The sequence below is a fragment of the Schistocerca americana genome, chromosome 11, assembly GCF_021461395.2.
Source record: "Schistocerca americana isolate TAMUIC-IGC-003095 chromosome 11, iqSchAmer2.1, whole genome shotgun sequence".
Classification (NCBI taxonomy): Eukaryota; Metazoa; Arthropoda; class Insecta; order Orthoptera; family Acrididae; genus Schistocerca; species Schistocerca americana.
The window spans coordinates 37,183,322-37,200,372 of NC_060129.1; the positions used below are offsets into that span (position 1 = coordinate 37,183,322).

The window sequence follows — 17,051 nt, forward strand, 5'->3', positions numbered from 1 at the left end:
AAGTTTTAAATTTGTGTCCTGAATTATAACAAGGTATTTGTGTTACACTGTTTACAAAAGGCTTTACATTTGTTTTATAAAATATATCAAAGTTTTTATGAGTAAACAGTTTTATGCCCATACATGCTCTATACATAGCACTTACTTCACAAAAAGCCCTCCTTTACATCTTATAAGGCAGTGGTTTGATTTTCTTTTACAGTCCATGTTGATCAATGAAGTGAGCTAAATACGTGATGGCTCATACATTTGTTTACATCGGCAGCTGATATAGTGTACCAAAGACTGATATATATGAACAGGTATGGCACACTTCTAGAGCTACTGCAAATGTACTTTTAATGGTACAGATAATTCCATACAGTTATACATTTAATTATTAAGGTTTCAAAGCTGCTGATAATGGTCAATGAAGAATTTTCTCTCTGCCAATTAATTATTATTGATATCATTTCAAATTATAGGAGCTGTATGAAATTTTGGAGGTATACTGGATTTCTTTCTTTTCTGTTCTAGTTAAGGAAATATCCCTAAGTCATCTTTGATGCTTATTTCTGTGTTTCCACATTGGATCATGTGACTAGCAAAATTTGACTTATTTAGGTTGTTTAGCCTGAGAGCATCTATGTGTTCACAGTATTGTACATTAAACCACTTACAAGTTTGGCTAAGTTAAAGTTGGGGCACACAGAACAATTTAGTTTATAAATGCCAGACGTATGCTGTACTTCAGTTTTTAAATTTAAGTAGTGAATAATTTTGTCTTTCATTTTATTGTTTGTGGAAAAATTAGTTTTGATATTTTTTTGCATGGAATAAGTTTGCAATATGATATGATGCTTCACCAATGAATGGTAAGCAGATATATTTCACAGAATTCTGAGGAGCTATTTGAGCTAAATTGCTATTTTTGTCACTGTATTTCTTTTTAATTCTGTTGTGAAGTTTAGGGATGGTGTCAGAGCTGTAACCATCATTATGGGTGATTAGTTTGATTGTTTTTAGTTCTTGCAGTTTATCTTCAGTGTCCAAATGGATTTTTTTCCAATCTGTTGAGTGTTACCCCATAATACACCATTTTGTGTCGCTCAGGGTGACATGATTAGCTGCTGTCGTGGCATCCGTTGTAGTGGGTTTTCTATATATTTTAAACTTATATTTACCACTGCATTTACTAATTTTTTATCCAAGAAATTTATGCGACTATCAATTTCATGCACAACAGTAAAATTTAGGTTTCAGTGGGATTTGTTAACCTCTTTTGAAAACTAACTAACTTCTTCTACCGTTCCATCAAATAAGGTAAGTGTGTCATCCCCATAGTGTCTGTAATATACGACTTTTTTCTTTATTGTCATGTTGTTGTTGTTGTGGTCTTCAGTCCTGAGACTGGTTTGATGCAGCTCTCCATGCTACTCTATCCTGTGCAAGCTTCTTCATCTCCCAGTACCTACTGCAACCTGTATCCTTCTGAATCTGCTTAGTGTATTCATCTCTTGGTCTCCCTCTACAATTTTTACCCTCCACGCTGCCCTCCAATACTAAATTGGTGATCCCTTGATGCCTCAGAACATGTCCTACCAACTGATCCCGTCTTCTGGTCAAGTTGTGCCACAAACTTCTCTTCTCCCCAATCCTATTCATTACTTCCTCACTACTTATGTGATCTACCCATCTAATCTTCAACATTCTTCTGTAGCACCACATTTCGAAAGCTTCTATTCTCTTCTTGTCCAAACTATTTATCGTCCATGTTTCGCTTCCATACATGGCTACACTCCATACAAATACTTTCAGAAATGACTTCCTGACACTTAAATCTACACTCAATGTTAACAAATTTCTCTTCTTCAGAAACGCTTTCCTTGCCATTGCCAGTCTACATTTTATATCCTCTCTACTTCGACCATCATCAGTTATTTTGCTCCCCAAACAGCAAAACTCCTTTACTACTTTAAGTGTATCATTTCCTAATCTAATTCCCTCAGCATCACCCGACTTAATTTGACTACATTCCATTATCCTCGTTTTGCTTTTGTTGATGTTCATCTTATATCCTCCTTTCAAGACACTATCCATTCCATTCAACTACTCTTCCAAGTCCTTTGCTGTCTCTGACAGAATTACAATGTCTTCGGCGAACCTCAAAGTTTTTATTTATTCTCCATGGATTTTAATAACTATTCCGAATTTTTCTTTTGTTTCCTTTACTGCTTGCTCAATATACAGATTGAACAACATCGGGGAGAGGCTACAACCCTGTCTTACTCCCTACCACTGCTTCCCTTTCTTGTCCCTTGACTCTTATAACTTCCATCTGGTTTCTGTACAAATTGTAAATAGCCTTTCGCTCCCTGTATTTTACCCCTGCCACCTTTAGAATTTGAAAGAGAGTATTGCAGTCAACATTGTCAAAAGCTTTCTCTAAGTCTACAAATGCTAGGGACGTAGGTTTGCCTTTCCTTAATCTTTCTTCTAAGATAAGTCATAGGGTCAGTATTGCCTCACGTGTTCCAACATTTCTACGGAATCCAAACTGATCTTCCCCGAGGTCGGCTTCTACTAGTTTTTCCATTCATGTTAGTATTTTGCAGCTGTGACTTATTAAACTGATAGTTCGGTAATTTTCACACCTGCTTTCATTGGGATTGGAATTATTATATTCTTCTTGAAGTCTGAGGGTAATTCGCCTGTTTCATACATCTTGCTCACCAGGTGGTAGAGTTTTGTCAGGACTGGCTCTCCCAAGGCCGTCAGTAGTTCCAATGGAATGCTGTCTACTCCGGGGGCCTCGTTTCGACTCAGGTCTTTCAGTGCTCTGTCAAACTCTTCACGCAGTATCGTATCTCCCATTTCATCTTCATCTACATCCTCTTCCATTTCCATAATATTACCCTCAAGTACATCGCCCTTGTAGAGACCCTCTATATACTCCATCCATCTTTCTGCTTTCCCTTCTTTGCTTAGAACTGGGTTTCCATCTGAGCTCTTGATATTCATACAAGTCGTTCTCTTGTCTCCAAAGGTCTCTTTAATTTTTCTGTAGGCAGTATCTATCTTACCCCTAGTGAGATAGGGCTCTACATCCTTACATTTGTCCTCTAGCCATCCCTGTTTAGCCATTTTGCACTTCCTGTCGATCTCATTTTTGAGACGTTTGTATTCCTTTTTGCCTGCTTCATTTACTGCATTTTTATATTTTCTCCTTTCATCAATGAAATCCAATATTTCTTCTGTTACCCAAGGATTTCTACTAGCCCTCGTCTTTTTACCTACTTGATCCTCTGCTGCCTTCACTACTTCATCCCTCAAAGTTACCCATTCTTCTTCTACTGTATTTCTTTCCCCCATTCCTGTCAATTGTTCCCTTATGCTCTCCCTGAAACTCTGTACAACCTCTGGTTCTTTCAGTTTATCCAGGTCCCATCTCCTTAAATTCCCACCTTTTTGCAGTTACTTCAGTTTTAATCTACAGTTCATAACCAATAGATTGTGGTCAGAGTCCACATCTGCCCCTGGAAATGTCTTACAATTTAAAACCTGGTTCCTAAATCTCTGTCTTACCATTATATAACCTATCTGAAACCTTCTAGTATCTCCAGGCTTCTTCCATGTATACAAACTTCTTTCATGATTCTTGAACCAAGTGTTAGCTATGATTATGTTGTGTTCTGTGCAAAATTCTACCAGGCGGCTTCCTCTTTCATTTCTTAGCCCCAATCCATATTCACCTACTATGTTTCCTTCTCTTCCTTTTCCTACTGTCGAATTCCAGTCACCTATGACTATTAATTTTTGGTCTCCCTTCACTACCTGAATAATTTCTTTTATCTCATCACACATTTCTTCAATTCCTTCATCATCTGCAGAGGTAGTTGGCATATAAACTTGTTCTACTGTAGTAGGCGTGGGCTTCATGTCTATCTTGGCCAAAATAATGTGTTCACTATGCTGTTTGTAGTAGCTTACCCGCACTCCTATCTTTTTATTCATTATTAAACCTACTCCTGCGTTACCCCTATTTGATTTTGTATTTATAACCCTGTATTCACCTTACCAAAAGTCTTGTTTCTCCTGCCACCGAACTTCAGTAATTCCCACTACATCTAACTTTAACCTATCCATTTCCCTTTTTAAATTTTCTATCCTACCTACCCGATTAATGGAACTGACATTCCATGCTCCGATCCGTAGAACGCCAGTTTTCTTTCTCCTGATAATGATGTCCTTCTGAGTAGTCCCCGCCCAGAGATCCGAATGGGGGACTATTTTACCTCTGGAATATTTTACCCAAGAGGACGCCATCATCATTTAATCATACAGTAAAGCTTGCATGCCCTCGGGAAAAATTACGGCTGTAGTTTCCCCTTGCTTTCAGCCGTTCGCAGTACCAGCACAGCAAGGCCGTTTTGGTTATTGTTACAAGGCCAGATCAGTCAATCATCCAGACTGTTGCCCTTGCAACTACTGAAAAGGCTGCTGCCCCTCTTCAGGAACCACATGTTTGTCTGTCCTCTCAACAGATACCCCTCCGTTGCGGCTGCACCTACGGTACGGCTATCTGTATCGCTGAGGCACGGAAGCCTCCCCACCAACGGCAAGGTCCATGGTTCATGGGTTCATTGTCATATTGGCATTGAAAAGGATGTTTCTAAATGATTTATGCAAATATTGGCTAGCAGGCTAGCTAGGCACCTGCCTATTGCAAGGCCATGTTCTTGTTCATACAAATTGTTATTAAAGCTGAACTAGTTTTGTGATAGCACTAAGATTATAAATTTAACTAGATCATAAATTTCTGGTATACTGATCTTTTTTATGTTTAAGCATGTTACTTTTAATTACAGAGATCGTTTCTTTTACCAGTACATTTGTAAACAAGTTAAATATCAAAGAATGTGAATGTGGCTATGTGTGGTATGGTGATGTCTTTGACGTTTCCTGAAATCTCATGGCTATCGTTTTCGCTAAAAATCATCTTCAAATGTAAAGGCCTTGGTGACGATCTCATTAAGTTTTTTTTTTTTTTTTTTTTTTTTTTTTTTTTTTACTTATTTTATAGTAAGTGCTCTTGAGGTCACAATCAGACATATAGGACAATGTTCTTTGTGAATCCATGATTGTGATCAAAGTTCTGAGGGTGGAGGGTACATTATTGTGCATTCAGATTTTTCAATTGAGACTAGCATGAAGTTGCACTCTCTGAGGGCTTTTTTATGCTTAGCCTATAATTTTGGGTCTGGCTAAGAATTAATTTCTTGTATGTTACATTTCTGAAAAAAATCTACATCTACATCCATACTCTGCAAGCCACCTGACGGTGTGTGGCAGAGGGTACCTTGAGTACCTCTATCGGTTCTCTCTTCTATTCCAGTCTCGTATTGTTCGTGGAAAGAAGGATTGTCGGTATGCCTCTGTGTGGGCTCTAATCTCTCTGATTTTATCCTCATGGTCTCTTCGTGAGAAATACGTAGGAAGGAGCAATATACTGCTTGACTCCTCGGTGAAGGTATGTTCTCGAAACTTCAACAAAAGCCCGTACCGAGCTACTGAGCGTCTCTCCTGCAAAGTCTTCCACTCGAGTTTATCTATCATCTCCGTAACGCTTTTGCGATTACTAAATGATCCTGTAACAATGTGTGCTGCTCTCCAATGGATCTTCTCTATCTCTTCTATCAACCCTATCTGGTACGGATCCCACACTGCTGAGCAGTATTCAAGCAGTGGGTGAACAAGCGTACTGTAACCTACTTCCTTTGTTTTCGGATTGCATTTCCTTAGGATTCTTCCAATGAATCTCAGTCTGGCATCTGCTTTACCGACGATCAACTTGATACGATCATTCCATTTTAAATCACTCCTAATGCGTACTCCCAGATAATTTATGGAATTAACTGCTTCCAATTGCTGACCTGGTATATTGTAGCTAAATGATAAGGGATCTTTCTTTCTATGCATTCGCAGCACATTATACTTGTCTACATTGAGATTCCATTGCCATTCTCTGCACCATGCATCAATTCGCTGCAGATCCTCCTGCATTTCAGTACAATTTTCCATTGTTACAACCTCTCGATATACCACAGCATCATCTGCAAAAAGCCTCAGTGAACTTCCGATGTCATCCACAAGGTCACTTATGTATATTGTGATTAGCAATGGTCCCACAACACTCCTCTGTGGCACACCTGAAATCACTCTTACTTCGGAAGACTTCTCTCCACTGAGAATGACATGCTGCATTCTGTTATCTAGGAACTCTTCAATCCAGTCACACAATTGGTCTGATAGTCCATGTGCTCTTATTTCGTTCATTAAACGACTGTGGGAAACTGTATCGAATGCCTTGTGGAAGTCAAGAAACACGCCATCTACCTGTGAACCCGTGTCTACGGCCCTCTGAATTTCGTGGACGAATAGCGCGAGCTGGGTTTCACACGACCGTCTTTTTCGAAACCCATGCTGATTCCTACAGAGTAGATTTCTAGTCTCCAGAAAAGTCATTATACTCAAACATAATATGTGTTCCAAAATTCTACAACTGATCGACGTTAGAGATATAGGTCTATAGTTCTGCACATCTGTTCGAGGTCCCTTCTTGAAAACGGGGATCACCTGTGCCCTTTTCCAATCCTTTGGAATGCTACGCTCTTCTAGAGACCTACGGTACACTGCTGCAAGAAGGGGGGCAAGTTCCTTCGCGTACTCTGCGTAAAATCGAACTGGAATCCCATCAGGTCCAGTGGCCTTTCCTCTTTTCAACGATTTTAATTGTTTCTCTATCCCTCTGTCATCTATTTTGATATCTACCATTTTGTCATCTGTGCGACAATCTAGAGAAGGAACTACAGTGCAATCTTTCTCTGTGAAACAACTTTGGGAAAAGACATTTAGTATTCGGCCTTTAGTCTGTCATCCTCTGTTTCAGTACCATTTTTGTCACAGAGTGTCTGGACATTTTGTTTTGATCCACCTACCGCTTTGACATTAGACCAAAAGTTCTTAGGATTTTCTGCCAAGTCAATACACAGAACTTTACTTTCGAATTTATTCAATGCCTCTCGCATAGTCCTCCTCATGCTACATTTTGCTTTGCGTAATTTTTGTTTGTCTGCATGGCTTTGGCTACGTTTATGTTTGCTGTGAAGTTCCCTTTGCTTCTGCAGCAGTTGTCTAACTTGGTTGTTGTACCATGGTGGCTCTTTTCCAGCTCTTACGATCTTGCTTGGCACATACTCATCTAATGTATATTGTACGATGGCTTTGAACTTTGTCCACTAATGCTCAACACTATCTGTACTTGAGACAAAACTTTTGTGTTGAGCCGTCAGGCACTCTGAAATCTGCTTTTTGTCACTTTTGCTAAACAGAAAAATCTTCCTACCTTTTTTAATATTTCTATTTACGGCTGAAATCATCGATGCAGTAAACACTTTATGATCGCTGATTCCCTGTTCTGCGTTAACTGTTTCAAATAGTTCGGGTCTGTTTGTCACCAGAAGGTGTAATATGTTATCGCCACGGGTCGGTTCTCTGTTTAACTGCTCAAGGTAGTTTTCAGATAAAGCACTTTAAAAAATTTCACTGGATTCTTTGTCCCTGCCACCTGTTATGAACGTTTGAGTCTCCCAGTCTATATCCAGTAAATTAAAATCTCCACCCAGAACTATAACTTGGTGGGGAAATCTACTTGAAATATTTTCCGAATTATCCTTCAGGTGCTCAGCCACAACAGCTGCTGAGCCAAGGGGCCTATAGAGACATCCAATTACCATGTCTGAGCCTGCTTTAACCGTGACCTTCACCCAAATTATTTCACATTTCAGATCTCTGTCAACTTCCTTCGATACTATTGCAATTCGTATCATTATAAACACGCCTCCCCCTTCACTGTCCAGCCTGTCTCTGCGGTATACATTCCAATGTGAGTTTAGAATTTCATTACTGTTTACATCTGGTTTCAGCCAACTTTCTGTCCCTAGCACTATGTGGGCATTGTGACCGTTTATTAATGAGAGCAGTTCTGGGACCTTTCTATAGATGCTCCTGCAGTTTACTACTAGCACATTAATATTGTTATTCCCTGTTGCATTTTGCCTACTCCTACCTTGCCGTGTCTCAGGAGGTGTCTTGTCGGGCCTAGGGAGGGAATTCTCTAACCTAAAAAACCCACATGTGCACTCCACACGTACTCCGCTACCCTTGTAGCCACTTCCTGCGTATAGTGCATGGCTGACCTATTCAGGGGGACCCTACATTTCTCCACTCGATAGTGGAGGTTGAGAAATTTGCATCCCAGATCTCCGCAGAATCGTCTGAGCCTCTGGTTTAAGCCTTCCACTCGGCTCCAAACTAGAGGACCGCGATCGGTTCTGGGAACAATACTACAAATAGTTAGCTCTGATTTCACCCTACGAGCGAGGCTTTCCGCCTTCACCAACTCCGCCAACTGCCTGTATGAACTGAGGATGACCTCTGAACCCAGACGGCAGGAGTCATTGGTGCTGACATGAGCTACAATTTGCAGTCGGGTGCACCCAGTGCTCTCTATCGCCGCCGGCAGGGCCTCCTCCACAGCTCGGATTAGACCCCCCGGCAAGCAGACAGATTGAACACAGACCTTCTTCCCCGACCTTTCCGCTATTTCCCTAATCACCCGCCTAACGTTGGAGCACCCAATCACTAAGAAACCCCTCCCCCCCATGTGCCTGCTCGGTCCTTGCTGAAGGAGTGGCCACATGTCCACTCACAGGCAGAGCGGGCAATGACACATGGCCAGCCTCCACATTGACCCTCCGCCTTGTGCGCAGTGAACGCCACTGAAACCGCCACTCCCCTTGGGGAGAGGGTGGCCCAACTGCGCCCGATACCTGCGAAGATGTCTCAACAGCAGGGACAGTGGGTGAAGCATGTAACACCTGGGGTGTACCATGCGACACACCAGACTCCCCACTGCCGCTACACTCCGAGGCAGCAGCCTGAAGACGGCTGACCGCGGCCATCAACACGTTCAGCTGTTCTCGCACAGTGGCCAGCTCCTCCTGCACCCGTACACAGCAGTCACACATCCTATCCACCCTAAGAAATCAATTTACTGTAGAGAGTTAATCAACTGTTAACTAGACTGCTAATTCACTAAAGGCGGCTGACAGTTGACTGAACTGTGGTTACTAGACACTTCTTGTAGAAAACAATGAAAATAGCACTACCTGTCTCTGGACTGTATTCAAAACAAACACTAGCACTACTGGCACTATGGCTGACTAAAGGGACTCTCTCTGACTGTATTCAAAACAAACACAAAATCTATGGAACACTATTACTAGCACTCGACAATTAAAGCTTCCTAAAAGCAAAAACACACGGAAGAAGAAGTGAAAAGTAGGAAAAACACAGTTAATACTTAAATTAACGTAGCTCGCTGCACAGCAGACATGAAGCAGATGATGACACTGACACTACTGGCACTATGGCTGACTAAAGGGGCTCTCTCTGGCTTTATTCTAGTGTTTGTTTATGTAATCGTCTTCATACATTATCACTGTAGAGCTTTGTTCTCAATGAGTTTTTTATTTATTTTTCTGAGATCAGCTGAGTATTGCAAAAAATTGCATTGCGTCTTGTTTGTGTCTGTGTGTTCCTGGATTAGCTCGTTTATTTTATTACCTACTGCATTTTCACTGCAATTATTTAATTTAGTTATCTCACATGCAATTTTGGTTTCAACAATTGCTTCTTTAATGTTAATTTTTACTTGTTTTAGTTTTAATGTTATGTTTTGGGGCCTTGTTTAGCAGATTTTGTTCAAAATTAATGAAACTAATAGTTCTGAAGTTGATAACTCTATCAAAGAAACAATATTCAACAGATGATGGGTTTTTGTATGACTTCTTGCTTGAAATTAAAGCTTTTATGATATGATGTTTTGTCCTAATGAAAACACCAGTTTCGTCTACAATGCATATGAAATGCACAGGACACAGCAAGTTATTTCATTCTAAATGAAGTACATACATCTGACTATTCAGAAGCTCTTTCTGTTTGTACTGAGCTCTCATTTCACTACATAGCCAACACAGTTCACACTTTACCTTTGCTAGATATGCAGTTTTACTGATGTTCTTGACGTTCACTTTGATATACTTTAGAATGACTCTTTCAGCAAGACGCTTTTTGTTAAATGCTACAGTAAGTATTACTTTCATTAGCTGAAGCTTGCACTTTTCACAAATCATGCACAGATCTCCTTACCTGGTGACAGAAAAATTATTTTATCCACCTCGGTGAGAGAACACAGGAGCTGTTTTCGTAAATTATACTGTGGGAGTAACATTGACGTTTTTGGAAGTTTTACATTTTTGATATGAAGTATAACAATGTTTCTGTGATTGCATACTTTACAAAAGGTTTTACATATGCATCCTAAAAGATAACCAAGTTATTGTGATTACAAAGTTATATACGTTCCATAAATTGTACTTTACATACTATAAGATGAAGGTCTGATTACTCTTTTACGATCCACGTTGATCAATGCTGCTGTAAACAAATGTATCCACCACCTTGTATTTAGTTCATTGACCAACATGAAATGTAAAAGAAAATCAAACCTCTGCCTTATAATATGCAACAGAGAGCTTTTCATGAAGTAAAACAATGTATAGAACATATATACGTGTAAATTTATGCAATCATAAAAACTTTGAAATATTTTAGAACACAAATGTAAAACCTTTCATAAATTAAGCAATCACAAAAACTTTCTTCTGTTTTAGGACACAAATGTAAAACTTGTAAAAAAGTCAATGCTACCCATCTAATGATGGGCTCAGGCCTTAAATTAGTGCTGGCACAATTTAAAAAAATCTTTTAGCTGGTTGCAGTATTTTTCCTAAAGTGTGATTTATGAAAACAGATGTGGTGTTCTCTAACTAAAATGGATAAAATACTATCTAATTGAAATATTTCCAATAATGTACTAGTGGCACAGGATTTTCCCAGATACTGATTTTCTTTCTATTGTGGTTTTTGCTAACTCATCCCATAATCATTTGAATTCCATGTTTTGTTGAGTAGCCTCATTCCCCAGAAAGTTTGATACAGTACTGGCCATTAAAATTGCTACACCAAGAAGAAATGCAGACGATAAACGGGTATTCATTGGACAAATATATTATACTAGAACTGACATGTGATTACATTTTCACGCAGTTTGGGTGCATAGATCCTGAGAAATCAGTACCCAGAACAACCACCTCTGTCCGTAATAACGGCCTTGATACCCCTGGACATTGCTGGAAATAATAACGGCCTTGATATGCTTGGGCATAGCTGGAAATAATAACGGCCTTGATACGCCTGGGCATTGAGTCAAACAGAGCTTCGATGGCATATACAGGTACAGCTGCCCATGCAGCTTCAACACGATACCACAGTTCATCAAGAGTAGTGACTGGCATATTGTGATGAGCCAGTTGCTCTGCCACTATTGACCAGACATTTTCAATTGGTGAGAGATCTGGAGAATGTGCTGGCCAGGGCAGCAGTCGAACATTTTCTGTATCCAAAAGGCCTGTACAGGACCTGCAACATGTGGTCGTGCATAATCCTACTGAAATGTAGGGTTTCGCAGGGATCGAATGAAGGCTAGAGCCACGGATCGTAACATATCTGAGATGTAACGTCCACTGTTCAAAGTGCCGTCAATGCGAACAAGAGGTGACCAAGATTTGTGACCAATGGCACCTCATACCATCACACCGGATGATACGCCAATATGGCGATGACGAATACACGCTTCCAATGTGCGTTCATCACAATGTCGCCAAACACAGATGCGACCATCATGATGCTGTAAACAGAACCTGGATTTATCCAAAAAAATGACGTTTTGCCGTTCGTGCACCAAGGTTTGCCATCGAGTACACTATCGCAGGTGCTCCTGTCTGTGATGCAGCATCAAGGGTAACTGCAGCCATGGTCTCCAGGCTGATAGTCCATGCTGCTGCAAACATTGTCGAACTGTTCGTGCAGATGGTTGTCGTCTTGCAAACGTCCCCATATGTTGGCTAAGGGATTGAGACGTGGCTCCACAATCCGTTATAGCCATGCGGATAAGATGCCTGTTATCTCGACTGCTAGTGATACTAGGCCATTGGGATCCAGCACAGCATTCTATATTACCGTCCTGAACCCACCAAATCCATATTCTGCTAACAGTGACTGGATCTCGACCAACACAAGCAGCAATGTCATGATACGATGAACCGCAATTGCGATAGGCTACAATCCAACCTTTATCAAAGTCGGACACATGATGGTACGGATTTCTCCTCTTTACACGAGGCATCACAACAACATTTCACCAGGCAATGCCAGTCAGCTGCTGTTTGTGTATGAGAAATCAGTTGGAAACTTTCCTCATGTCAGCACGTTGTAGGTGTCGCCACTGATGCCAACCTTGTATGAATGCTCTGAAAAGCTAATCATTTGCATATCACAGCATCTTCTTCCTGTTGGTTAAATTTTGCGTCTGTAGCACATCATCTTCATGGTGTAAAAATTTTAATGGGCAGGAGTGTATTACCCAAGTTCTTTGCCTTTTCTCAAAATTTCTGTTCTACTAATTCTTGAATTTTTTCCTCCAAACTGGTAAGTGTATCTTGTGAACAAATTGGTTCACCATTTTCACGCCACTGTTCTAATAATTAGATATGGCCTTGTGCCTCTGAGATTCGATCCTTTACATATTTACAAACCTTCTCAGTCAAATCACGTAAACGATCTACAATGATGTGTGATTCTTTAATATAACCATGTATTTCACACCTTACCAAATCACACTGCCATAAAATTTCAGTGTGTATCTCCTCTTTTAATGCTGACAGTTTTTCATGTAATTGATTACCTCCTCATCTCAACGTGTGATTTCGGAACCGCACAAGTTTCCCAAATCTATTTCTTTAGCTCTTCTACTAATTTTGCATTACTATTTTCTGGCTTTGATGTACACTCTTGTTTTTGAAGCATTTCACTACTAAGGTGATTGCCTTGAGCCATAATATTATATTTCATAATTACAACTTCACAAGAAAAACTGCTATATTTATTCCCTGTCCCTCAGGGGTTATTTTTCTAGTCATGCAAGTACAGTGGGTCTGTAAAGTCACGGTGCAGTTATGAACACATGTTGTGGCTAACTGAAACCAAATGAAAGATTGGAACTTGCACTACATTGGACAGTATAGCGAAGTTTTCTGTAGTATGATGTTCAATGATGTGTGTGTATGTAAGTCATGAAGCAACCCAACAAACCGGGTAGCAGCAGCAGCAGCAGCTGATCAGGCCATGTCAGTCGAGATGTTGATGATACAAAGAAAAGTTTAGTGTAATTCGTGGCTTGCGTAATCCAAATCCATGATCAATGTTCAACTTGAATATCATCACACGCACAACAAAGAGCCACCACTTATAAAAAAAAAAAAAAAAAAAACATTAATTGGTGGGATACCCAGTTAAAGGAGACTGGCAGTTTGTTGATGAGCCATGTTCTGGTAGGCAGTCACTACGCACAGAGCCCGTAGAAGCTGTAATGAGACCCAAAAAATCTGGTGTATGTAGCATTGAAAATTAGACCTAAAAAAAAAGATCAGTTCATAAGGTCTGAAACAACAGCTCATTTTTTTAGGGTTACAAATTGTGGTTGTTGCACAGTATCAAACTGACTGATAGGTCCAAACGATTGAAGTTAGTTACACATAAGCTTAATGAGATTGATTATGATGATCAATTTATGTAGAAGATTGTGTATAGCTATGATGCCACATTCCATTTCTGTCATATTCATCACTGTTCATCAGAATATGGGCTTAAGAAAAACCTTGTGCCTACGCTGAACACGAGGTCAACACATGGTGTGCCCTGATGCATAAGTTTTAGGCCAATTTTTCTACATGGAGCAGACTACGACATCAACAACTACCTTGACATGTTGCATTGAAGGCAGTGGCAGTGCCACAATTTGCAGAAGGTATCATGTTTGAACATGATGGCACTCCTCCACACTACATCAATAATGTTTGCAAATTTTTGGATACAGAATTTCCCCCCACGAAGAACAGGAAGGGGTGGTTTCAACTCATGACCACCATGATCCTGGACCTAGTATCATAAGAATTTTACTTTTGGAGTTATGTGAAGCAACAGGTGTACAGTGAATGTATCAACAACATTAATCACAGAATTGCAGATGCTATTCGCTCTGTTGCACCAGATGTCCCTACACGTGTGGTAAGAGCTAGAATATATCATTTAGATGTATGTAATGCAACAAATGGAGGCCATTAGAACTGCGCTGAACATGTATGCACACTTGGAAAGTTTGTCTTTCACTTTCATCTCGTTTCACATTTCTACCTCATTTCACTACATTTCTGCGACCAATTAAAACTGCACTATGACTTTACAGACACACAGTACACTGTATCTTCTATTTACCAAATTTAATATCACTTTTCCATTATAGTACTCCCTGCACAATGTCACTTCCTTTAATGTGCAGCAAACATTAACAATTAATTTCTTTACTCTATTTACACCACCAAAACAAACATATTTACCTTAAAATATATTAACCACAGCCCACCCTAAGATGAGAACTGTGTGCTGGTAATGAGTTGCATGCTGGTGTGCTGCAGACTCATCACATCAAGCAGCTGTCACAGGCTGCTGTTGTAGTGCGGCTGGCAACCAAAAACTGTGTGGTGCTGTAGGCTGCATGCCGAGTCAGGGGCGGACACAATGTTCGTAGACTGCCATCCTGTCACCATTCTTCTTCACAGAACTCACAACATCATCTTCCTTACCGTAACACCAACTGTATAAGGATTGTAGATCTTTTTCTTTTGTCACACATTTACAATCCTTAGTGGTGGACTTTTGTTACTATTATCAACTGTGCTTTTCTGTTTAATCTTTATTAGCACCCTTCTTTTTCTTCCCAAATTCTTGGCAATTTGTTCTCCCCTATTTCTTTACCAATTCTTCTTATCTGATTATACTATGTGTCTACAGCTAGATGTTCCATTGTTGGTGTCAGATGCCCTTGGCAACTGTACTTCTCCTTGAATATAAAAGGAAAATCTTTCTTAAATTGATGTTCTTTTTTGATTTTCCACTCTCCTTCTACCATATTTCCTTTCTCCTGGCCTATATTGTCAAAATATGCAACTTGGTTTGGGTCTTAGTTTGTCATCAGACAGGATGTGTGTGTACCATGTTCACACACAAGGGCGTTCACACACAGGGGCTATAGAAGGTTCTTTACTCCTATACTATATGCTCGTACATCAAAACTTCACGGAATATACAGTCACCTATATTATTTATTACAGGATCCACAGCTCATCCTGCTATTCACTTCCAGCCTCTTTTCTTCTTTGTGCCTTGATGGGGACCACCACCCTGACAATTTAAGAAATACACTGAAAGAGATGTAAATTCTGATCTAGCACCTCAAACACCTCTTTCCACTTAAAACTTATATTCTCTCATCAGCTGAGAATACAACTTGGTAATATTACATCGGCCAGCCTTGCAGACCTCAATTTAAATATTTGCCTCCACCTCAAGTACTTGTTCCATACCAAAAACAACAGCAAGAAGAACAAGAACAACTGAAGAAGATATCAAAGATACATTTTTACATCGTTAATTCAAGTCTTATGCCTTCTCCATGACCATTTTTCATGACACTTTACACTCATGGCTGCACAGAATAACATACGCCCACTACAGCAGATGGAGACACGTGCTGACTATCCACTTCCACTAGACGGGCAGCTCTGCACAAACAGAAAGCCTAGCGGCAGTCTACAGCTCTCAATCATTCTCTCTTAATTTAAAACTTTTCTCTTTATTCACATGGATATTTTCATCTCTTGCAGAGCCTAAGAGATGTACATTGCCATTTTCCAATCTAAATGACATGTAACACTAACAGTAACACTATCTCCATTTGCCTACATGTTCTTTTTTATTATTTCTTTTTTTTGTGCCATTATCAATTGCAACTGGGAAAGAGACCAGTACATATCACTAACAAAATATTACATTCAGATCTGTAAAGATAAAGCAGACAACCCGAAATGCCTAACATGTACTAATACTTTTCCCAGTTGCATTTGGTAACAGCTCAAAATCCTAAATTTGGGAAATAATAAAAAAACACGCACGCAGATGGTGGCAGTGTTATCATTTTAAAATTTTATTATGACTTTGGTACAAGAGTTGAAAACTGAACAACAATAAGCTTTTTGAGTGTTCCAAGAAGAACCAAAAGTAATAGAAGTGGTTTGTTTGCAAAGCACTTTCACTTTCAAGAAAACGGTCACTTACTCCTTTGGTTACAGTGTACATAGGGTAACCTTTGCATTCTACAAATTAATGCTGAATATCACCACTGCAGAAAAAAACAAATTGCTACTTACCATAAAGAAGACACATTAAGTTGCATATTAATTATGCCTGTCTGCAACCTAACGTGTCTCCTTTACATTGAGTAGCAATCTACCTTTTCCTAAATTGTTGATATTCCTACCCGGAGTTTTCATTCTTTAATCAGTTCCAAATGGAATACAAGAACTTATATGCCACAAGTCATCAAAGAAATCAGGAAAAACCACAGAATAATAGCCAGGAATATTTTAATAATTGTTGCATTTCAGCTGTGAAAGTTTACAACTGATAATTCGATACTTTTTACATCACCAAAAGTCATTAATATCAAATATACACGACCAAAGAGAATTAAAAATACCATAAAGTTGCTAAAAGCAGCAATATTTTTCTATGGCAGTGTTTCTAGCAGGTTAGTAAAATCTTGTGAAAGCTTGATAGAATTAATCTTGAGCTGCATTCATAATCAGTCCTTCTGTTGTGTCTAGACAAGACAGCCTAGACACAATGAGAGGAAGCCGAAAGGCACGCGCTACGCTCACGCAGATGGGCGTGAGGTCTGCAACAGGATACGTAATGAATGCTATAAAGAAAAG

The 17,051-nt window shown here is 39.7% G+C and overlaps 1 protein-coding gene across 1 annotated transcript in view; it reads right to left on the reverse strand.

Annotated features, from left to right (window-relative positions):
- LOC124553212 overlaps window positions 1-17,051 on the reverse strand; it is a 233,739-nt gene that overhangs the window by 114,363 nt on the left and 102,325 nt on the right. The gene's annotated exons all lie outside the window — the stretch shown is intronic.